Source organism: Alligator mississippiensis, chromosome 12 (genome assembly GCF_030867095.1).
Source record: "Alligator mississippiensis isolate rAllMis1 chromosome 12, rAllMis1, whole genome shotgun sequence".
Classification (NCBI taxonomy): domain Eukaryota; kingdom Metazoa; phylum Chordata; order Crocodylia; family Alligatoridae; genus Alligator; species Alligator mississippiensis.
In genome coordinates this window covers 67,594,314-67,618,176 of record NC_081835.1, presented here as the reverse complement: position 1 = coordinate 67,618,176, position 23,863 = coordinate 67,594,314, and the positions used below count along the sequence as shown (strand labels likewise).

General features: G+C 45.5%; 1 protein-coding gene across 6 annotated transcripts in view; it reads right to left on the bottom strand.

Annotated features, from left to right (window-relative positions):
- RALGPS1 (Ral GEF with PH domain and SH3 binding motif 1) overlaps positions 1-23,863 on the bottom strand; it is a 217,256-nt gene that overhangs the window by 77,211 nt on the left and 116,182 nt on the right. The gene's annotated exons all lie outside the window — the stretch shown is intronic.

Genomic DNA, 23,863 nt, shown 5'->3' with positions numbered 1-23,863 from the left:
CACTAACGGCTGGAAAGCTTTTCTGCTGAGATGAATGTGAATGTACATGCTGGTTAGCCTTGGTAAGGCTTGGGACATTTTAACAACAAATTGGAGATGAGTTTTTGCCAAGCGAACACGAACAGGCAACTTGTAATGCACAATGCCACCCCAGGGCATCGCAAACGGAGCGCGTCCGAGGAAATGCAAAGACGCAATTGCGACCAGATTTCTCACTTTCATCTGGCACGGGCCAACCAGAGCGGCGCACGCGAGGAGCCGCACCACGTACGCAACCAGTTAGAGGGCAACGGAGAGGCAGAGTTAAAGGGATAAGGCTTTAGTTCTTTCCTTTTGTGTTTAAAGTGAAAATAAAGAATGAACATATCATTAATACATGTTCTGCAGCTTCAGGTTCTAGCAACTGGCTCTTGAGAAAGCTACTGAATGTCTGTATTTAGAGAAAACCATCCATTTGTAAAAGCCCCATCGTGCTTGAAGCAATGGTGATCACCCTCTGCCTGTGTGGCTCGCTCTCTTCTCATTAGAAAGCCTCTCCGACATCCAGTGCGAGCCCCGCGGAGGCCTGCTCCATGCGCAGGGGTGCTAAAAACGCCAAACGACTGAAAATCATCGCTGCTATCATCCTTGTTGCTGCCTCTTGCTCCAGTCATTTTTAATGTAGTTTTAAACCCCACAGCTGACCCCTCACACCTCTCCCCTTCTCACGACCCTCCACAGCCAGCGTGTTCCCCATTTTATGCCATTTAATTTCTTAACGCCAGACTCGTCGTTATGCTTTCTTCATATGCAGCCTGTGTTCAAACTGGATCTACAGGACGGGGTGATGTCCCGGTTGTCTGTACAGCACCCTCAGGATTTCCACCCCATAACAACATGGTAAGTTGCTTTCTAAATTCCTGCACCTAGAAGAGGTACACCAGCAAACTAAATAAACCTTACCCTGGTTGCAGCAACAAAGAGGAGTCACAAATAGCTACAATAAACACCCTTTGGATCTATCTCTTCTGTGTCTTTCGCTCATCTCTTTCTCCTCATTTATATGGTGCCCTGGGAACCAAGGGGAGGGAGTTCGTACCTGCCAGACTTCACACGAGCGCTCAAGGTTATTAAATATAATGTTTAGACTTTGCAGTTCTAAAAGCTGCCAGCTCTTTGTAACCACAACTGTAACAAAAGAGGAGCCTGGCTTCACGTTGCATGGCCTGCCAAGGCTTTTGTGCTGTGTCTGCAGTTCGACTTGCCATTCATCCCCCAGCTATGTGCTACTCATTGTTAAAAGACCAAAAAATGTTCCTTTGTTACAGCGCCGGTATTTTCCGAGCGCACTTCTGAGTATGAACCCACTAAGAGAGAGCATCTGGCGTGTGAGTCACAGCAAACAGCTGCCCTTCTTTATCAGGTGTCCTTTTTTCCATATTTACTTTTCATTCCCATCCTTTTGTTACTACGGCTAACACTGATGCTTAACTGAAGCTATCACAGATAGCGCTTACTGGATAGCAAGTTCCTGTTTGCTTCCAAGACAGCTGATATCACCGCCTCCTCCACAGACACGAAGCCCGTCGTCTGCACTGTGCCTATCCTCCACCAGCCCACGTGGACAGTCTCTAATCAGGCAGAAAAAAGCAGTTCTCAGAAATGACCAGAGCAAAGTAGCCTGCAGGTCTGTTCTTCATTTCTTTCGACCTGGACCAAGGGGCTCACTTGACCGGTGCAAGTGGAAAGAAAGGTCATCAGTCCTGTCCCGAGACATACCGCCCACACTTCGCTGACGGGTCGGTAGTGTGGGGTTGTGGCAATAACATAACACTGTCCAGTGCTGGGCATCATCCCGGTCGCACAAGGTTTAATTCTACCCCATGATTCAAATGCAGCGTCCATTAATGTTAATGAACCCTCTGTGTCCGCCGGAGGCTCCATGAAGCCCTTGGTGAGAAGGACCACAACAACTGTCATTTTAGCATTTTTAGCTTTGAAATTTCAAGCAAAATAATTCATCCTGTTTACTTTAAATGATGGTTTTCTATTAAGGCTTGTTTTGCTGCTCTCAGATTTTAAAACCGAAAACAGTACAAGTTAGGGAAATTACAGGGCTCTAAAGTAGATTTGCAGAGAAGGACTTTGTTTTTAGTTTCTGCCTGAAAGTACATACATAAAATTACTTGGCTGCTTTGATAGCTTTTTAAATGTAAAAGCAGAAACAAACACACACTTTGAAGGGAGAAACATTTGCTCGTTAGAGCCCCCGCTTGTAGGAGATGGGAGTTTTTTTCTATTTATAGAAAACTATCATAGCTCTCAGTTGTCTTAGAATTTGACACTGCAAGTACTGTTAAGACCCAGCAACAGCAAGACAATCCAACTGCACAAAGAACTGACTTTAAAACACAATAGGAAGCGTGCAATTTTACTTTTCCTGATCTTCCATTTTACTTATTTTCATAATTGATTTTCACTGAATTTACACTAAAAAAATCAGTCGATCAATCAATCAACCAACCAACCAATCAATCAAAATAACCCCAAATCCACACAAACAAAACTTCTTCTATTTGAATTTAGCTACTTTTTGGCTTCCGTGGCTCGAGCCAGCGCATATGTTTTAAGGATAGAAGACAATTAATTAGTCAGACATTGTATACATAGAAAGCTATAAAGTCATTGGAAATTTCTGACGTGAATTTCCAAGATGGAAAGGGTACAGGAATATTTAAATGCACTCGAGAAGTAGCACTGACATTAATCACTGGTGAAGTAATGTTTAAAATGACCTGCAAGAGGAATGCTTCAGTCTGTTTCACATAGATTCACTGACCACAACTGTTCCAGAAGTTGGCTGCTTTCCCCTCCTGATTTGTAAAGCAGAAATCAGAAAGCTTGCTAGGACTGGCCCAAAACCTTGGATCGACACTGTACCTTATCATAGTCAGGTACAGCAGTGACACAAAGCGATGTACATTTACTGAATACACTTTTTACAGTTCTAGAACAATGTGTATTATTGCCACATTTAGTATCTCATGTAAAGTGCTAGGACTGAAACCACTTCAGTGAAACGGTCATTGTAGTAAAGCTGTGAGAAAAAGTGAATTCTCGTAAACCTCCCATTTGTATAAATATTGCACATTCCTGCATGTTGATTACCAGCGACTCAGAGGGGCCAAAGGTTTCAGCAGGAGGAGTTGAAAAAAATGGTCTGTACAACCTAACGTATACGCATGTATGTCATTTTGGAAAAACTTCTATTTGGTAATAACGTATAACTATAATTTAAGAGGTTAAAATGTATATTTTCTGAGAAAATGCCACCAATACCAGCAGAGGTGTTACAAGAGTGTTTTAACTCAACCTGACCAAATCCAAAGCCTTGTACAAATAGCAGGACATTAAAAAAAAAAAAATCTTGACCTTACTGCAGGGCCACTTATTGTGCGGGCTGTACCTGGGGATGAGACCGAACAAAGAGATAAGCGCGCACTCTGTTTGTTGTAACCACAGGCCCACCGGGAAACCACAAAAGGACAGTTAATAAGAGGAAGAGCCTGATACGATGCAGGCATTCATTCTCTTAGAGAAGAGTGCCACGAATGGAAATGCCAGAGTAATGTCAAAGAAACCTGTGGACAGATCCACAGTGCCAAGCAACCTTAAGGCTGGCCTGACAAGCCCGTGGAGGTTTGCTCATCACATGGGAACCTCAGCGCACGGGCCATTATTCACTGCTGCAAACTAGAACAGCCTCGTGCACTACCGTGACAGCACGTGCATCAGGACCCCTTTACACTTCCGCTGCCCCAGACACTGAATGGCAGCCCTCATCATCCAGCGCTACAGCGTAAAGCACTGCCGCAGAGTTGTACGGATAGCTGGAATGTAACTGAGCGTCAGATCTTCATTTCTTTTTAATTTATTTTTACCTGGAACAGATTTCAGAAATATGAGCACAGCTGACAGAAATGGGAGGAAGCGGTTAGTTCCCCATCAACCTGAATTATTTCATCTGAGGCCTTTAGCATTTCAACACAGTCCTCTCTTGGAAAGCACTCTCTGGACCCTAGGGATTTTCCAAGCTGTGCTCTCCTTTCCCTGGCAATCAGTCGCTCATGTTTCCGAGAGGATGCACATTGTGCTAGACCCGCAAAAATACCTCCTTTTCCCTCCAGCTTGTTCACGTGGAGAGAGAAATAGCTTGCAATACTGGGAAAGGAGCTGAGCATTTCCCCCCTTTGGAATGGCACCAAAATGCTAGATGTGCTAATAGAGAGGCTTGGAGTTTCTCTGCGGCACGAAGTCAAACGAATGTCACCTAACTGCTTTCTCTCCAGACTACTTGCATACATGGCTTCAGAGGACTTCTCCTCAGAGGTGGAGAGAAACATGTCCGGAAAGGCAGACAGAATTCTGAAAATGCCTTACAAAGCTTGAAGTCGGTGAAAGTTGTCAAGGCTTTGCTGTACTGCCGGCCTAAGTTTCTTCAGCAAAAGACCTGAAGTAAAAATCACTCGCGGGGACAAGCTGTCTTTTCAACCTTGCTATTCTCTCTCTCATTTTGTACGAGTTGATTTAGTTTGGTCTTAAAAGAAAAGGCCTAGACTTCAAACCACATGATTATGTAAATTAATATCTTCTTCCCAAAAAAGAGAGAGGATAACCTTTAATACCATCCAGAAGCCTATCATAGAGGCTTTCCTTACAGAAGGCTTTATACAGGTACGGGAAAAGAGATGAGGAAAACTTCTAAAGTGAAAGCCTTTCACTCTTTAAGTTTCAAATGCTTACGTGGCTTTCTCCTTGTTCTGTATCTTTAATAAAAGATTTAAACCCTTTTAATAAGAGTTTTGACTGTGGAAGCCACCAGCAGTTTTAATGCAACTGCAGTTAGTAAGTTTACTGGCAGAAACGTGGCACGGGGGCTGTGGAGGTGGTTTGCTACTGTAGGATTATGCATGAGAAGCGTGGGCTGCTGGTATTTGTTTGAAAAAGAGGAAGCTATTGAAGCTTCCTTTAAACAAAACACATAAGAAACTAAACAGATTTTACAAAAAGATGCAAGTAGTAAACAGGAAGCCAAGTTGGGCTCCATCAAGCTCACCAGTGTTACTAACAGCCTTCATCTTACCATAATTCATACGGTAACAAGTCATTTGCTTAGAGAATAGCAAGTGCTGAAACAATTACATTTAATTACCTCAGAAACTGCATGGAAATCTTTCTCCAGCGCGTGATCTAGCACAGCCGTCTGTGATCAAAGACTAACATTTAAGCAATGTAGGTTAGTTTATCATTGCATTTCATTTTGTAAGACGTGGATCGGGACTGAAGTGACAAACAGCTCTAACCAGCATCAGAAAAACAGATGTGGAAACCATTCTGCACTTTGTTACTCTGGTCCGAGCAGAAACTAAAAACACATTATAGCTATACTGCAAAAAATTGGATGCATCACAACATAGCATTAAAAGATTTATAAAGTTCATTTAACCCAGACACAAAAGGCAAAATGCTCTTTATTCACAAGGGAAGGAAACAGTTGCTACAGAAACAAAAAAAAAGGATATTACAATTTGTGCACAAGCCTAGAAAAGAGTCCTGCTAAGATGACACGCTTACGAGGTCTGAAACATGGACAGCAATAGCAATTACACTAGTGTGTGTTTTAAACGTGTCCGTCCAAAGCGCTGAGCGTTCTGAAAACGGGCAGCCCACGCAGCATGCCCGCGGGAACACAACCCCACTCCCCCTGCCAGAATCGAACCGTCTGCTCCACCTCTGCTACGAGCCCGAGACAACACATGGCACAAGGAGAGAGAGCGTGCCCTCCACACCAGAACGCCCTTCCAGACGACCCTCCTACTGCAGTCACGAGCAATTACCTTGAGCACCCCGAATGACTGCAATGCTCACAACGCTACACAGACAAAGGACAGCCCTTGCCACCCTGGACTTTACAAGACAAAGGCAACACCCCCAACTTCAGCTAAAGTTCACATAGTAGCTAGGGCAGTTTGGGGATCCCAGGTGCAACATGAGCCCCAGTGCCGGACAGCGGGGCAACCACACCTCGCGGCTACTCCTATTTCACGGTGATGTCCAGGGGCCCCAAGTCAGGGTCTGGCTCCATTCAGCTAGATGCCCCACAAGCACAACAGATGGGGCGTCTCAGTGACTTGATGATGTGGACGCAATCACTTGGAGGAGGTGCGTTTACTAGGCCAACCTTGTGCTAAAAGCATTTTTCAGGAATAAAATGGACTTTTTCCAGCCACAGTTCTCTAGTCCCCTAACTACACAGTAATTGGTCTGCAGGCTTTTCCCAATACATGTGCTGACAGCGCATACAAATTAACACACAGGCATGGCTATGGGGTTGGCTGCATTAGTTGATTATTTCCTCCTCGAAATGCATGGAAACAAGGTTTCTGTATTTATGATGTCAGATCTGTCAGCGGATTTCAGTACCATTGCTCAAAACGTTTTGATTTGCTTGTGCACCTAGCAGGGGAGGTTGGCTGCTCTTCAGTATTGTATCCTTACCAAGATGGCAATTCAGAGAGCAGCTGTGGTAGCCAGGCTTCTGCCCCACAGCTACTCTCCGGCCGGACACCACGTGAGGCTGTGCGGTCACCCCGGCAGAATATGCCACAGGGCTGTGGCTCCCACTCCAGAGCAAGGCAGATAAAAGAGTCCTTGATACTGAGCATTGTGACGCCCAAGTTCCTTTGTCCATCTACAGTCTGGTGTCTTGAGGCGGCGGAGAATTGATAAGAGCAAGATTCCTAACGTTTAAGCTACATAAAAGTAGGTGGACGAAGCTCAAGTCTAGGTGCTGGTGCCCTGACAGAGAAAGCATGACTGCCACTTCTTAAAGTTCAAAATTTGGCTGGGTACCTGGATCTTGGCCAATTCTGAATGTCTAAGTGGCAGGGAGCGCAACGAACACTTTTTTGCCTGTGCGTCACAAATGATCTGGATGATGGGACTGAGCGCACACTTAGCAAACCGCTGGACAGGCCTGCGAATGCTCCGGAGGGCAGGTCTAAGCTCCGGAATAACCTGCACAGACTGGAGAAATGGCCCACAATCGACCAGATGAGATTCAACAAGGACAAGAAGTCCTGAACTTGGGACAGAATAACCACATGCACAACTACAGACTGGGGCATGCCTGGCTAGGCTGCAGCTCTACAGAGAAGGATCTGGGGGTTACAGTGGACAATAAGCTTAATCTGAGCCAACAGTGTGCACTTGTTGCAAACAAAGCCAACACCACCCTGTGTTATATTAAAAGGAGTGCCACTTGCAAATCAAAGGAAGCCATTCATCCGCTCTACTCAACGCTGGTGAGGCCTCAGGTGGAGTGCTGTGCCCAGTTTTGAGGCCCACACCTCAAGAAGGATGTGGACTATTTGGGAAGACTCCAGTGCCGAGCAACAACAATGATTAGGGGCTTGGGAGGCGAGCCTTATGAGGAAAGGCTGAAAGAACGAGGGTTATTTAGCCTGGAGAAGAGAAGACTAAGGGGCATTTGATATCAGTCTTCAAATACGTATAGGGCGATTACAGAAAGGATGCGGGTGGGCTTTTTTCTGTGGCTGTAGGGGACAGGACTAGGAACAATAGCCTCAAACTGCAGCCATGGAAATTTAGGCTGGAGATTAAGAGGACCTTTCTGCCTGTGAGAGTGGTCCCGCGCTGGGCCGGGTCAGCTAGAGGAGCTGTGAAATCTCCATGCTCGGAAACTTCCCGGAGCAGGCTGGACAGGCACCTGGCTAGGCCGGTTTAGTCGGGCAGGGGGCTGGACTACGTGGCCTTGTGAGGTCCCTTCCAGTCCTACTTGCCTGTGATCCTATGAAAGGTGCCTTTGCTACATTTTCCCAAGCCACTGACGCCATGAGGCAAAGTGCTCTGCCTGGACCCGCACCACGAGAAGATTCAGGGTGGAAGGGGTGCAGAAAGCTGCAGCTGCTTAGCTACGTGGCATTTCATTTAAGGAGCAAATATTACTATGCTCCAGGACATGCACTGGTTCCCACTGGCTTGGGGTGGAAGTCCACGCGTCACTGTACAAAGCTCTAAAGACCATACGGTCTGGTTAGCTCAAAGAGCACCTCTTCCTCTTAGTCAAATTCTGTAGATGTAATCAAAAAAGATACTTGAGCTGGGAGCCCCTCCGATAAACTGCAGGGAGTCCGGAGAGAACGCTTTCCACTGCGCACAGCCCACCGGAGCCCAGATCTGGTTGTTTTCATGCACACTGAAAAGTCCACATTCAGGCCCAGGCTTTTGGGGAGAGAAAAGGCTGCAGACGATATTGGTTTATTACCCTCATATTACCTAATGGATAGTAATATTCATGTCAAGCTGGGGAAAAATGACCTTCTGCATTGTATTTTGTAGTGAAAATGTTAATGTGGAGGACAGATCTCTCTCAAGGTTGTTTTCAAATCTTTAAAAAAAGAAAAGAGTCCCGATTCACTGATCTGACTAGAAGGGCCGCTTGGCTTAACTGACACAGCAAACAATAATACTCCCTAGCCATAAAATAAAATGACAGGTTATTAGTTTTTTAGAAAACGTTCTATGGTCAGATCACATTTTTTCCACGATGTTTATGAGCACTGACACTACTAATACTAGATGCAGCTTCCAAAGAGTTACTCAGGCACATTAATATGTGATTTTGGTTTAGGCATCCCCAGATATTTTTTGGAACCTTTCTCAGTACAAAAACCAAACCTGGTTGCGGGGACACGCACAGTTACCCATAAAAATGCTGATCCTTCAGTCCTCATTTCAGGACAGCATAGAGCTTGTGTTAGTGAAATGCAAAAGGCAGTAACTAAGCAAGAAGCCAGGACAAAAGCAGTCTACGGTACCCATAAACGTATTGGCTTTATGCGTCTTTGCACAAGCACACATGCACCTTCACGCACTCTCCACCTCTACTTGCAGGCACTTCCTATTCTTCATGGTTATTCCCAAGATAACTGATTTATAAAACTGCTATCCCATTTTCTTTTCCCCTGGCCTCTTGGTTTTCAGTCAGAGCCACAGCAGATATATTCAGCGGAAGGGAGGGTTGTCTCCGCCCAAAATGAAGTGACAAGCTCAAAACTGTACCCAGTCTGTTATGATGTCATTTGCTTCCAGATGACAACATTTGGAATAACCCTACATAGCATCCTCTTGCATCTTGTTCCTGCTGATCACACCTGGCATCTCGCAGATGTGCTTTGCATTGTATCATTCTGAAGAAATGAAGCCAGTGATAAAGAGGGCACAAAGCCGCCTACTGTAGTCTACAAAGGTCCAGCATTGAGAAGCAATCAAAATGGCTTTTCAGTTCATTACAAACTGGAAAAGTGTTTTATAGCTAGGGTAATCGAGGAGGTTGCCTTATTCTCAGCAGAAGCTGATTGCCCTTTCTGCATAATTGCAGAAACCTACTTGTAAAACTTTTGAGCAGTTGTCTTTTACTAAGCACATTTGTTCATATAGCTACAGTAACGATTATTTCAGAATTACCATTATGAAACTTTCATGGAGTTTACAACTTGGATGTAAAGCTAGTTTCAAGAAGAAATGCATCACAGAAGATGTCAGCGCAGGGAATCAGAAATCCATAGCACAACTTCATTTCGTAACTACAGTTCTTATAAGCATGGAGAGCTCAATAACAGGTGAAATGCCTTTTGCCTCCAGGACGCTGGGTTAAATTGGGACTGGATTCAGTAATGTCTGGATAGTCTTTTCACCTGCTGATGATTTTATGTTCACTGTGAAAGAAAAAGTGTTGTTTGGGTCACAGCAGTACGAGTCCAAGAGCCAGCACAGCAAGGCCTTCAAACTTTCACTGAAGGGTTGAAGTTTCCACGCTTGCTGCCTCTATTTTGGAAATGCAACAAAAACGGTTCCACTTCAGCAGAGCTGGCCAGGCACTTTGGAAAGTGGAGCAGAAGGCAAAGTAATGGCTACGGCCATCTGCTTGCGAGTGGAAAGTATCATGTGCAGCTATGATTTGAACTTACTCCCTACCGCTCTCCTGTGCAGTTACTAAGGGTAGTCAGAGCCCACCCCTGGACCGTGATAATCTTCACCTTCTTCTAATCTGAAATCGAAACAAACTACATCATGCGATGAAGCGGGAATCAACTGTAACAGCAAAGCAGTAGTCAACACTGGCACAAGCTGGCCTTTACCTGGGCAATGTGGGCCCTTTAAACAATGCCATGCGCTTCAAGAAATATTCTGGCCTGCATGGCTGTTCTTGCAGGACTCGGTTTCCATACAGGTGGCAATCACGAGTTCTACCCAGACAGCTGCCCTGAGTTATGGTGGCTCATCAGTGTTTCCAACCTTATTTAGGAGAAGGAAAACTACTGTATCGCATGTTTGAAATAAAAATGCATCTAAAGTGCATTTAATTGTTCTCTCAGTGTGCAGCAGGTGCAGAACACACTCATCAAATTATGAATGCAAACCTGCAATTTGCACATCAGTGCAACACTATATGACTTGAGTCGTTTCTATAAAAATAGTTGCTCTCTTACCTCGTCACTCCTGTATTTTAGCGTCAGAAATGCCAACAAAAGGACACAGTTTTCACAACAGAAAAAGTGTAGGTAAGATGTTACTCATTAAAAAAAAATAAGCCAACCAACCAGTAAAAAACCACACAATCTAAAAACAACCTTCTCCTTACCATACGTCGTCTGTGTCCCTGCCAACAAGCAATTTGTGCATTTGCTCCAGAGCAGCAATTGGCTTTGCTTGTGTACATTGTATATTCTGAAATCTTTTACGAAAAATGCTCCAATAAACAGTTCTCTCATGGCTTTAATGTTTATTCTGAGAAGTTCAAAAAACTCATTATAACTGTACAATAATTCAATTACATCATCTGTTTAAAAATATAAGTGAAGGATTATAAGAAGAACAGGATGAAGCAAGAGAAAAATATAAATCAGGTTATTCATAGATTTGCTGGACCTACACATGCACACGTGCACACAAAATCGGCACGTTTTCCAGCACAATCTTTACTCTGAAGAAACTGGCAAAGTGGATACGTATAGGCATTCAAGATATGAGTTAAAACATAGTCGAGATGAAAAAGGCGGCCTTTGCCCTGGTCCAAATGTGTACTTGACAGCACACTCCCTCGTTAGAGCTCTCTCCAAAAACGCGGTTGTGCAAGTTTTAATTTTTTTTGTGAATCATGTCTCCATTGTGTCCTCTGAGTCATAAAGACAGGATACAGCGTAAAAACAAAAACACATGATGAGTAGCTGCATCTCAGATCCTTCACATGAAACCATAGTTACCCTTTCCCCCAATACGGTTTCAGTCGTCTCAAAACGATTTGTGAATAAGAGTGGAATTTGCTGAATAATTATGGCTGGAATTGATTTTTATGAGCAGGAGGTGGCAGCGATGGGGTCGGCATCATTCCCCATTTATACAACACCGCTAGTTTACAGCGGTCATTTGGGATGAGGGAGGCCCTGATTCATTTCCTCCTCTGCTAGAGGGGATTTGTTGCCACATCTCCCTCCCCCCAGGAGAATGCCCTAAAAACCACACTACAAAGTTTCAGGAGGAGGCGGGGGTCTCAATTTCTCTTGCCAATGACATCTCACTTTATATAAAATAATTCAGTATCCACTGGTACACACGCTGCACCTCCCTGGAAAAAGTCCTAACCACCAGCCCCTCGCTCTTGCCGTCCGGCTGGGCGACTCCCCGGCTATTCTACACCGAGCGGAACAGCTGCAAGGCCAAGTGGGATCTACCTCTCCATACCTGGTAATTCAGTGCTTAGGACGCTCGCGTGGGTAGTGGGTGCCCCAAGTCTGAGCTCGCTCGATTCAGGCATTAATCGTGTAACACTAATGTTTGATAGAACGTAGACATAAAACCACCCAAGGTGCAGAGTTTGAGACTTAAATACCAGGAAGACCACAATTTATCTAATCAGCGTCATCCTCTGCTAGGGAACGTGCAGCAGATTTATAAGGTACTGCAATAGAAAAAACATATTTTTTCTGTATTAGCCAGTTCTTTAGAAATTGTTCATGAATGAAACACTCTATTCACAGGCCGTTCTGATGTCATCCATGGCACCAGGGCACAAAATGCCCAGATTAATTTCTATCTCCACGAGAGAGAGTTTTTTGGGGGTGGGGGAAAGCAGGGAATCAACACTTGCCCACCAAAGGCAGCAAACCAAGTACAAAACCTATTCTCACCTTTGTAAGAGACACCCTAAACACCAGATGGCAAAACCAAAGTCTCAGTGCTTAACTGCGTCACTTTAAACAGCAAAACCTGTTAGATGGGAAAATACAGTCATCTTCATAGACTTAGATATTAATGATGACACTGAGCCATTTGGTCATGAAAACTATATGAATATAAATGGATGAAAGTCAAAACTGCATTAAAATGGAAAGAGTGACTAATATTCCACAAGAAAAAAGTTCCAAAATTATTTCATAAGGGATTAATAATTCATTTAATTGACACCAGCAGCATAAAGCGAGATTTAAGAGAAGAGACAGTTTTCTTACAAACTGGTAATGTTGGAAAACACAGTAATTGCATTCTCATTCCTGTTCCTGCACATCTGTGTCTCCACAATTTAAGTCTAAGAGTCTTTAACAAAGAAAACCTATAAGTTTGAGAACCTGAGCATCCAAATTGGTACAGAACCCTTACGAGAAGCAGGCCAAAAGAGCATTTCACTCCAAAGTGGTGCCACAAATAACTAGGACGGAGAGCAACCAGCCCGCTGCGAAGTTAAACACTGCCCTTTCCTTTGTGTGCATGTACCAAGTCCCAGAACCGGGGCCCAGCAGCGAACGCTACAGCCCCCACCCGGTGCTGGGGCCCAGCGTGGCCTGTGCTGGCAACGCCACACCCCGCCTGCCCGCAGCACAGAGTGCAAGGCCGTCACCCGGGTCTCTGCACATTACTGCCCGGTTCTGGACAGCTCTGGGGGATCCACCAGGTGAGCGCGAGTCTCAGAGCCAACAGCACGACACCAGCGGGCAACGAGCAGCCCAGGGCAGAACTCACCCTCGGGAGCATTTGCTAGCTTCTGGCCGTCTAAATACTTAGCTCAGCTGTAACACTTACACCCTCTACAACACCCTGAGGACAGAGCCGCTATCAAGTTACCAGACGCTTTTTAGAAGTTTGAAGTTTCAGACAAGACCAGCTAAAGTGACCAGCCGACCCCAGTTTTCTGGGAAAGTCTCAAAATGTTGGGGCTGCATTGCTGAAAAGTCCCTGAAGAGAGTCCGACACAAACTTCCCGGCAGTGCCTTGCAGCTTCCTGCTGCGTCTGCTGAAAAGGCGCAGCGCTACGCAGCCTGCAAACGTAGCTAAACTACGTGCGGTCAAGCGCCATGCCTCTTGGAGCAGAGCGCATTCATCCACCTGCAGCACTGCACCACGCTGCCACACCAGCTGGAAATGAAGGTGTTAGAGAAAACTGCCGGTTCTGGAGGTCCGCACAGCATCCAGGGCTGCGTCTCTCACGCCCAGGGGCTTCCAAGAAAACCGTGGGTGCTCAGCCTTTCCTGGGGCTTACTCACCAGCCTGCGGGGCCAGGCTCACAGATACCACATGCGACCAACGGCCAGAAAGCAAAACCGAGCAGCAAGAGGCTGGTCCAGATCCCACTGGAATCAGAGGACAGGCTGACCCCTGTCTCCCTGGTCTGTGAATCAGGCCTTAATCCTGTGATGAAGGGAGCACTCAGTTACTTTTCCTCCTTTCGCTGAGCTACAACAGGATGCAGTGACAGTGACTAAAATGTCTCACCGTGGCACCAGTTGTGCGCTGGGGCCTCACTCCAGGAATCATGCGAAAGCCCATCTCAGCTCACCCATCCGTTATTAGGAAACAGACTGCTTGGGCTGGAAAGGTTGGATACTCTTGTACAGCAAGCTTTGAACTAGGTTCATCGAACTTGGACGTCAAGCCAGGTGACGCGAGCAGGAACAACCCAGGTAAGCGACAAGGGCCCGGGAACAAGAGGGCAGCACGAACACCCAGAGGAGGGCTCATCTGCCTCTACACAAATGCTAAGAGTATGGGGAATAAGCAGGAGGAACTCACCTCGCCCTCCTGCTAGCCAGCAAAAACCCAGACCCGGCTGGGCTTGCAGAAGCCTGGTGGGATTCGACCCACGACCGGGCAGCGGACAGCGAGGGCTACAGGGTGTATAGACAGGCTAGAGTAGGAAAAAAAGGGAGGGGGCCGTAGCGCTCTACGTTTAAGAGCAGTACACATCCTCGATGATCAGGGTGGGTTCAGAGGAGGGGCAAACTGAGGCGCTCTGGGTTAGGATACAAGCGGGTCGTGGGGAAAGGGACTTGACAGTGGGCGTCTACTACTGACCGCCTCACCAGGGACGAGCTGGACCGGGAAGTCTCAGGTCAGCTCGCGGAGGCTGTCAAGTCAAGGGATGTGGTTGTCATGGGTGACCTAAACTACCCAGACATCTGCTGGGAGGAGCAGGCAGCCAGGTCCGACCGCTCGCGCAGGTTCCTAGCCGAGTTACAGGACCTCCGCCTGAGCCAGGAGGGGCGCAGTCCCACCAGACAAAATGCCTTGCTGGCCCTGGTCCTTGCCCCAGGCGACGACCTGGTGAGGGACCTGCGGGTGCTCGACTACCTGGGCACTCCTTTGGTAGGGGAGGGCCGTCTATACGTGCTGAACTTCTGTTGTGTTACAGACAGACTGGCTTTGTGTGCTGAACTTCTTCGGTTGTAGGTATAGACCAGTTTCCAATCACTTATACCAATAAAACGTAATGTCTGTGCCTGGCCAATGAGTCAGACAAGTGTCAGAAAGAAGGGATTACTGCAGTTAAGGACTTAATTAATGGCAACTGTTACAAAGCTGCACAATATATCAAATTCCATTGCAACACACGTCTGTGACCACACACATATATCCAAAGCCAGAAAGAGAAATATCAGCTGGTCCACAATAAACTCTTGGTAGAAGATCGTTTAGAGAAATGTTCAGAGACAAGGGTAATCTGTCAGAGGACAAAAGCCATAAAGCAAGTCTTACCCCGTTAGAGCAACGTTTGGTAAAAGTGTCTGCGGTACACAGCGTTAAGCGTCGTTACGCCGAAGCATCTTTCCTGGCGCTTGAGGGAAAACCAAAACTAACCTGACCGCAACAAATCCAGGAGAACCAGACCGCTGCAACAGAGGAAGGTCAGTGTCGATGCAATCTGCCACCTTTCTGAAGGGCTGCTCGAGGCAGCGGCAGAGCAGGTGGTCTGGCAGCACGATCTGTGCGGACATCAGAATCAAGTGTGCGTCGGTCGAGGAGAAGACAGTTGTCGCAAGCCTGACTCAGGATTGTTGAGATTTACAAAATGAACACTGAGGTTTTCTAACATGCTTTCTGCTTTTGGAGCCACTGGGTTACAGGGGATCAGATTTTCAAGTTTTTCTCCATAACCATAAAAATCATCTGAACCCAGGAACTGAGGCCTTCAGAAAAATCCCAAGCTTATGACACCTGTGATAAACCTGTGAGAACTAGTAACGCTGACTCTGGGCTGCTGAATTAATCAGACTGTGCAGAGAGAGCAGCACGAGCATAAATTACAGTCCGTCTTCATGAAGACGGCGCACATATTATGTTACTTTGAACAACATATAAATGGGTTTCTCTGCAACCTTTGTGTAAGCCTCTCTTTGAACCAAGTTCTGAGCAATTTCCATAAAGAAAAACAAACCCCCCCTAAACTTGATTATTCAAAGGGAATCCTACAGAAAGTCAAGAAATGACGCAACACAGGCCATAACCTTTCCCACCACATTTACCAAAGAAAGGGATTAAGAAATGACTTCAATGGAAGTGCTTAATTCACTGGCAGGAAGTCTATTTCTGCACGGAGTTACTGGAATGCTCATTTAAAAATTCCTCTTGTGAAATGTTTCTGCACACGTGGACGCCCAGGCTGTTAAACGGCACTCTTACCGAACGAGACTTGGATTTGAATAGCACTCTACATTTCTCTGAAAATTCTTTTGAAAACAAAAAATGATGAAGTCTTGGGAACTGGCAGGGGGAGAGAGACACAATGCTTAGAGATGAACAGCAAAAATGCACGCTCCAAACATATTACCTTCTGGAGTATGACAGATGCACACCAGCTCAGCCTGATAGAAAGCACCAATCCTGATCCCCAAAACAGACTTGCCCTCAGGAACACGGCACTGCATAGACATCCTCTGCTCCAAACACAGGTTTAACAAACAAGCAGCATACATACTTTCAGGAATAGGAATAATATCGTTTTAGCTCAACAGGACCAAGATTTTCTACAAGCACCTGTAGAAACGTAGACAAGTAGCAATGTGAGTGCTCCTGCTGGGACATAACAACACTGGGCCACAGTTGTTAATTCATGAGTTATAAAGGAAAACTAAATTGACATGATTTTATTAGGTTTTACGGTAACAACCAACCTTAAAAGGTTCAGAAAAAAAGGAGATTCCTTCGAAACATCCTGTTTGTGTCTGTACTTCCATGAAGTGGCAAGTCATCAACTGAACAGGCTAAAACCACCATCGCTGTTGTTTGACACACGTACAGCGACTGTGGCTCCAGAAAGTTCTGTGCTTTTCTTAGTCCCGGTGCCATGCTGATACTACACGAAAAGTCTGGGTTAGAGGCCAAGCCGCTAATACGAGCGGCGGCAAAACACCGCGCTGCTTCAGCCAACAACAGTGCTTCCCTGGAGTAGCAAAAACCAGCGCATCACCTAAACGGACTGCCATCCTCTCCTTTGTATTTTTGCAAAAGAAAGGACAAGCTGTCAGCTCTGTATTTACCCATCTCGAAACTGAAAGGAGGAAAAAGCATTAAGAGCAACACACTCCCAACAGTGCTCTCTCTCCAAGTGACCTTGGACCGAAACCCTTGGAATTCATAATTTAATCTTTGTCACTGCAGCAATAAATCTGCCATCTAATAAAAACAAGAACTAATGGGGAAATGTGAACAAATAAACTTGGGCCTGAATCAGACAATTTTTTAAAATAAGATTTTTGGGTTTCAAGGAATAAGCAGCAGCTCCCATATATTTAGCTGAAATGATGATTAATATATTTTTGCACTAAAACTAATCTGTTGGTCCAGATTCTCTCTTTCCACTCCAGCGATGCACAGGGGCCAGGGGCTGGCCGCAGCTTCATCTGCAGTGAGCACAAAGACACTTCAACACCACAGTAACCCGCGAGCGTGGAATGGCCCGGCGGGGTCCCCGAGTGCCGGAAGGCCCGCTGGGAGCGGTTTACTACCACCGAGCAGAGTTTAACACAGACCTTGGAAGAAGTAACTCTGGTGCTCGTGCAACACTGTCCTAAGCATTCAGCCATCTCATTCATGTTTTTATTCGTCCCCCTCCTCAATCCTGGCAGCAGCCACTGGGAACTAGGAGCAACAGAGAATTGTGTCCAGTGTTTGGAAACCGAAAATGGGGCCGACAATATCAGGACCTATTATGAGGACCTGCGCAGCTTTGGAAGGCATGAAGCATTACCAATGAACAAGGTCCTAAGTCAACAAGAAATGCAAGATATGATGCACAATTCATGACTGACAGATTTTCCATCCACTCTATCAAACTGAATGTGGGGGTAAACTGCAGCTCGTGCCGTCAGATAACGGTGTCGTTATTGATGGTTTTCAAGTTCTGTGACTGCTCAGCGCTCTGCCTGTTTGAGATTCCTCTGTCATTATGGTTGTTAATTGTTCAAGGCAACAGGGTCTTTGCGAGAGTGTAAGAAGCAAATAAGTCCCTCTAGGACCAGGGCCAAAAACTATAAAGTTACGCCTTACAATTCAGTATAGATTTATTTTTGTTCTGTACCGAGGGCCTAAGATTGCTCATTGTTACAAGAAGTCTTAAAAACTTACAAAAAGCACAAGAAAGCCCTTGTTGGCATCTTTCATACACATCTCCCAATACAGAACAGATTAGCATTTCATACATGGAAGGCACTAGGCAAGTGTCTTTAATGACACAACATTTCCTATGCATTTACACCGAGCATTTGCATGCTTTATCCTATCAGGTTAACACGGCTAGCCATTTCCCAACCAGACTGAACCTGTGGTCCTTCTAGTCCATTATCTTAGAATGATCTTGCAGTTTGAATGACTGAATCTTGCATTTTACACTATTGAATTTCACTTTATTTCACTCCAGTACTAACTGTCAATACCGTCCAGGTCTTCCTGCATAATACTCCAACCCTCCCTGCACTGCTGCCCCCCACTTTGCAGGTGCTGCAATTTCATTAACCTGCTGCCACTTTGGTGCCAAGGTTATTAATAAAAATATTTTTAAAAGATTGCTGCCCCAGACCAACACTTAGGAAACTCCACAAGTGACATTCCCCTGGCCTGACTGCTTCCCTTTCTACAGTGGCTGCAAGTTCCCTTTGAGAGAGGTAGTTAGCTATTTTAGTCTGCAGTCAGCCAGAAGGCAGGGTAGATACGGGCCTTTACAGACTACTAACTAACTAAGATATCTATGGAGAGCTCAAGCTTTCGTGAACCCACATTTTGTAGTCTTCCTTTTAGCCAGTTCCTTTCCTACTTTAAAATTCTTGTACTAAACCATATCTTCTCCAGTTTAATCACTTTTTACAGGGCACCATATCAGATGGTCTTCTGAAGTTCAGCTATATTAGAGCCACTGCATTCCTCTTAATCACAGAACATCGCTTATCAAATACAGATACCAGGTGAAAGTGTCATGGTACACCTCTGCTAAACCAAGGCTACATTTACATTTGATCCCTGCTCTGTCCATCCCCATGTCTTTAATTAGCTCACCTCTAAAATTTCGTCTAAAACTCTGTATACCCTTGATGTCACACTGGCATGTCTCTAGATCCCCAATGCCCTCTCTTAAGTACAGGTATTATAATCACTGTCCCACCACTCAGACGGCAGGACCCCCAATCGGTTAGATGTATTCTGCATTTCCACGTGCCCTTCTTGCCAGTATGTAGGAATGGAGATTATTTGGTCCTTCCGAACCAGGAGTATTCAGCTCTGAGCTTCTCCTTGTCCTCGGACATGGCAATTGCCGTTTCCACATGCTTGCTTCCATTTGCCATCCTGCCTTTGCTCCACGGCTCTCCATTACCATACTTAGCAAAAGCACATTTAGATTAGATCTCAGGAGAAACTTCTTTTCTGTCAGAGCAGTAAGACAGTGGGCCACACTGTCCAGGGGAGCGGCAAGATTTCCTTCGCTGTCAGTTTTCAGGAGGAGACAAGACAGGCACTGACCGTGGGTCACTGATGTAGTGCTCGTGTGTCTGTGCCAGGGTTAGACTGGACGGCTCTCGTGGTCCCTTCTACCCCTAAGATCCTGCAGTTTTAGTGTCTGGGCCCCATCTAACCGATGTTTAAATTCTACTCTATCCTCAGTGCAGAATGGCTCCACTTCTTTCCTGGTTCCCTCTTCGTTCGTATGGCTACACAACCTTTTGCTGTTAGTGTTAATTTCCTTTGCAAACTCAAACTCAACTTGATTTTCAGCAACTGACTTTATCCTTACACTTCTTAACCTCTAAAATGAAGCCGTCTTTGTTGATCAATCCCTTTTTCCACACTTTCTAGACTTTCTGCTTATACGTAATGGTCTTTCTGAGACATTTATTCAGTTCCATCTGGAGAGCCTTCTTACAAGTTTATTTTCCCCTTCCCTGGGATGCAAATTCCAGACAGTTTTTGCACTTGCAAGTTAAAGAAAAATCAAGTCTTCTCCACATTAAAGCCTTTCAGCCCAGACAGCTTCACTAGCCAGTTCCCTTAATTTCTCAAAGTCTGCCCTTTTGAAATGGAAACATAGTTACTGAGCTGTTCTTATTTAGCTTTCCATGTATTTTATATGGAATCAGCTTGCCATCACTGGATTCAAGGTTATTTTCTCTGACCAGTTCTTACAGTGTCCTCACCATTTACTAAAAGGAAGTCTAACAAAGTAAAGTAAAATCAGCCTAAGTTCCTTATGAAAAGAAAGGAGATAAATTTTACTTTACAGCTTTGCAATTCTAAATTAAGCAAATTCCCTTTTTGTCCAAATGGAAGCCACACCATGTAAAATAATCAATTCAAGTTCCAGGTTGCCTCCCTAGGACGCAGAAGTGGAAGAGTCTGCCAAACCATTCTGATTTTCTGCAAACACGGCATCTCCACATAAAATTACCCTGACCTCCAGCACGTAGGGATGCTTTTCTCATTCCCCCGGATAAGCAGATTTTAAGAGACGCGAAGGAAGAAAAGCTCCTCAAATCCCATTTTGAAAGATCCGTGTAGAAAACACACAGACCGTTGCTGGAAGCCATAAGCACCGTGCCTGCGCTCACACATCTCATGGGTCGCTCAGAAAGCGTGCCTGCCCAAAAACCAAGGCCGAGCAGTTTCTGTTCTTTCCCGTCTCCTCTCTTACCTCCTTCTACTGTTTCTCTGAGGTAGAAGAAAAATCAACTGGTTTTAATGTTGTAAAAGAAAAACTCTGCCTAAGAAAGTCTCACCTCAGCCTCTACAGGAAACTATGCTTCTTTTACGACCTCAACTGTATAAAATACTTCAACTTGTGCTTACCTAAGCGTGTTCTTAAGTACCAATAAAATCAATTATATATCAGAAGAGGTTGGAGGGCTCTCTTCCTAAGAACGGTTTGCTGAACAGGTTCCAAAGCCGGGCTGGGCAGGAACGGGGAGTTCCTTCCTATGGAAAACTTTGCATTTCCAAAAAAATTCTCCTGAAACGGACCAAAAAGTCAGAAATGTAAAACTCGTAGCTGGCTGCCCAGCTCCCTGCACGGCTTGGGGCGCTAGCTGCCATGCAGGGAGCTGACCGCCAGCCCACAGAGCCCCGCGAGCTGCGTGACTATAAGTTCATCACGGGGGCACAGAAGGGAATTGGTGAGTATTTATTCACCAAGGCGCCCCCGGGGGTTACAAGAAACAATGGCCACAAGCTAGCAGAGAGCAGATTTAGACTGGACATTAGGAAGAACTTCTTCACAGTTCGAGTGGCCAAGGTCTGGAACGGGCTCCCAAGGGAGGTGGTGTTCTCCCCTACCCTGGGGGTCTTCAAGAGGAGGTTAGACGAGTATCTAGCTGGGGTCATCTAGACCCAGCACTCTTTCCTGCCTATGCAGGGGGTCGGACTCGATGATCTGTTGAGGTCCCTTCCGACCCTAACATCTATGAATCTATGACTTGCCATCCACTCGCCTGCCTGGGGGCAGCTGGAGGCCCAGGCCAGCCCGCCTGCAGGTCTGTGCGACGAGGAGGCGCTCGTTTCCACAGCATGCCTCCGTTCCAAGGAGCGGGCGAGTTCCTGCAGACGCCCGTTTTCCAGAACGTTTTAAACCTGCTCCAAGCCTAGCTGAATGAACTTCGGTGGTTCTTCACGCCCCGCTACCAGGCTCTTTTGGACACGTGGAACCGGTAAATATTCTCAAGTCAAACTGCACAGGAGTGACAACAGCGGCCTGCGAAGTGCCAGCTATACCACGTCCCGCAGGAGCCACAGGCCACATCCACTGAAGGAGTAAGGAACAGTCCCAGCGAGCTAATGGCAAAATACACTACGTAGCGTGCAATTTCTGACACGCTATGCACTGGTTTTCTACAAACAGGGAAACTGCAGAATCTCCACTAGAATGGCACACGGATTTGCCTACATTTTAATTTTACTCAACAGAAATTCATCTTTTCTATTGAATCACAAACGTCTCTCCTTATTTGCCCGTGGAGAGGCAGGTAGTCTCAAGTCAGGCAGAGGGCAGGGTGGGGCGGCACCTTAGAGGTAAACTGGCTCAGAGAGGCACGAGCTTTCACAGGCAACAGCCGGCTTCCTCAGATGCCGGGGCCTTGGAGAACTCATGCCTCTCTGGACCGGCGAGTCTCTCTAAGGTACCGCCCTGCCCTGCCCTGCCTTATTTTCCCTTGGATGACTCCATCTTACAACAGTCTACTGCAGGCTTCCTCAGCTCCCTGCAAGCACAAGGGAGATCTTGTACAAATCTGACTGAAAGATTAAGTAAAAGCTAAGAAATGACTTACATATGTAGGAGCTTTTTCAGATGGCTGGGATATAAAACAGTGTGCGAGAGGAAGTGAAGTAATACTGTTTTGTTAATTGCCGATTTTTAATTCCTCTTTAAAAATCAGAATTTAAAACTTAGAACAAAAATTCCAACGTTTATTTTAAATACAATCTGTGGTTATTGACCATAAGTAGATACCATTTATCTAAAAGTTAAGTAATGGGAGATTTTAGGATACATCTGTTCTTCTCATCAATGGATGGAAATCTTAAAGAAGAAATAGCGAGCAAAGGACAAATGAGTTCTGCAATACCGATCACCATCAGCAGCAGGCAAACATTTATAAAGCCGCTGGAATTCAGCCAGCTTGAATTAATATATTATTTCCTCGAGCATTATTAGACTACCTTGAGAGCTTGCTTGAGTTTCACCTCCCTCTTACCTGGCAAGCATAGGGAAACATTAAATGCTCCGAGCTGCGCCTCCAGACTGAAGTGGTACGGAAGTGATAAACCAAGAAAACATCTCTGATTAGAACAGTCCTTTTTATTTGGTCGTATCTCTATGCATTCGTTATCGAAAAAGCAAATCTGGTTTTTAACTTCACACTAAGCTAAGAGGGAGAAACGCAACCAATGTCTTAGTAAGAACCTCAGATACGTTTAGGGGCTGCTATACAAAGTGTTCTAAGGGCAAAAATGCTCCGTCTCACCTCCGCACATCAACAATTATACTGTAAAAACTATGCTGGAGAGAGAGGCAGACCTGCAGCTCCTCCAAGGGAGCTTTCAGTTGAATCTGCTCTAAAATTTAAAAATCCTGTTTCTTAAACATACAAGAGACTCCAGAATATCTCTGAACCAAAGCATATTATATACTGCAGATAAATAACACACTTCAGATTAACATCAGCATTTAATCAGTAACTCCAGAAAATTTGAGTCTAGTTTCAACTTGCTTTTAAGTACTGTGAACAAGGGGTCAGAGTGATTCAGACAAGCTTTACTATAACAAACTAACTGCAAAAAAGCTACAGAAAAATGCAGCTAAGAAACACGTTGCATAATCCCAAAGGTAAAATCCTGGCTTTTTGTTGTTTTTCTTTAACCGAACGTTTTACAAAGCATTGATAGCTTTGTATGTAACGAGTAGCTTTCCAAGCTCAGCTACCCAGAGGAAAGTGCTGCTAATGCTCCCTGCCAAAGGCGAGGAGACAGCCCGCTGCACGCCAGATTACTTTGGACTGCTGCGAGCTGTGACATCACCGTGTTAAAGTTTGGTTTCAGCCAGCCCTCCCCTCTACTGTTTGCGGTCAGGGGGAGGCCCCGCGTGTCTCTTGCTGGTGGATCCCTCGTACTTGTGGGAGGGGGAAAAGGGCTTATCCAACCAGAACTTGTCTACAGTACTTGCTGCATGCCTGGTGATTTTTTTCCTCCAGGATGTAAATCCACCACAAAGGAACTGAAGTTCAAATAAGGGTGCTTTAGTCTTGCATGAAACGATGGATTCAAAACTTTAGAACTGAAATGCTGGCGCTTCCTTTCATCAGCCACCGCAGCCCATTGTACCTCTCTGCCTATAGCATGGGGATGTACGGCTTCCATTTAGCAGCTGAGCTGTGTCGTCTTCTATAAAGAGACTTGAATCAATGAGGAAAGCAGGACTCTCTTACAACATCTAGGTATTTACTCTTCCAATTACAGTATTACATGTACAATCTCCCAAGCAGCACAGGCTAGGCAG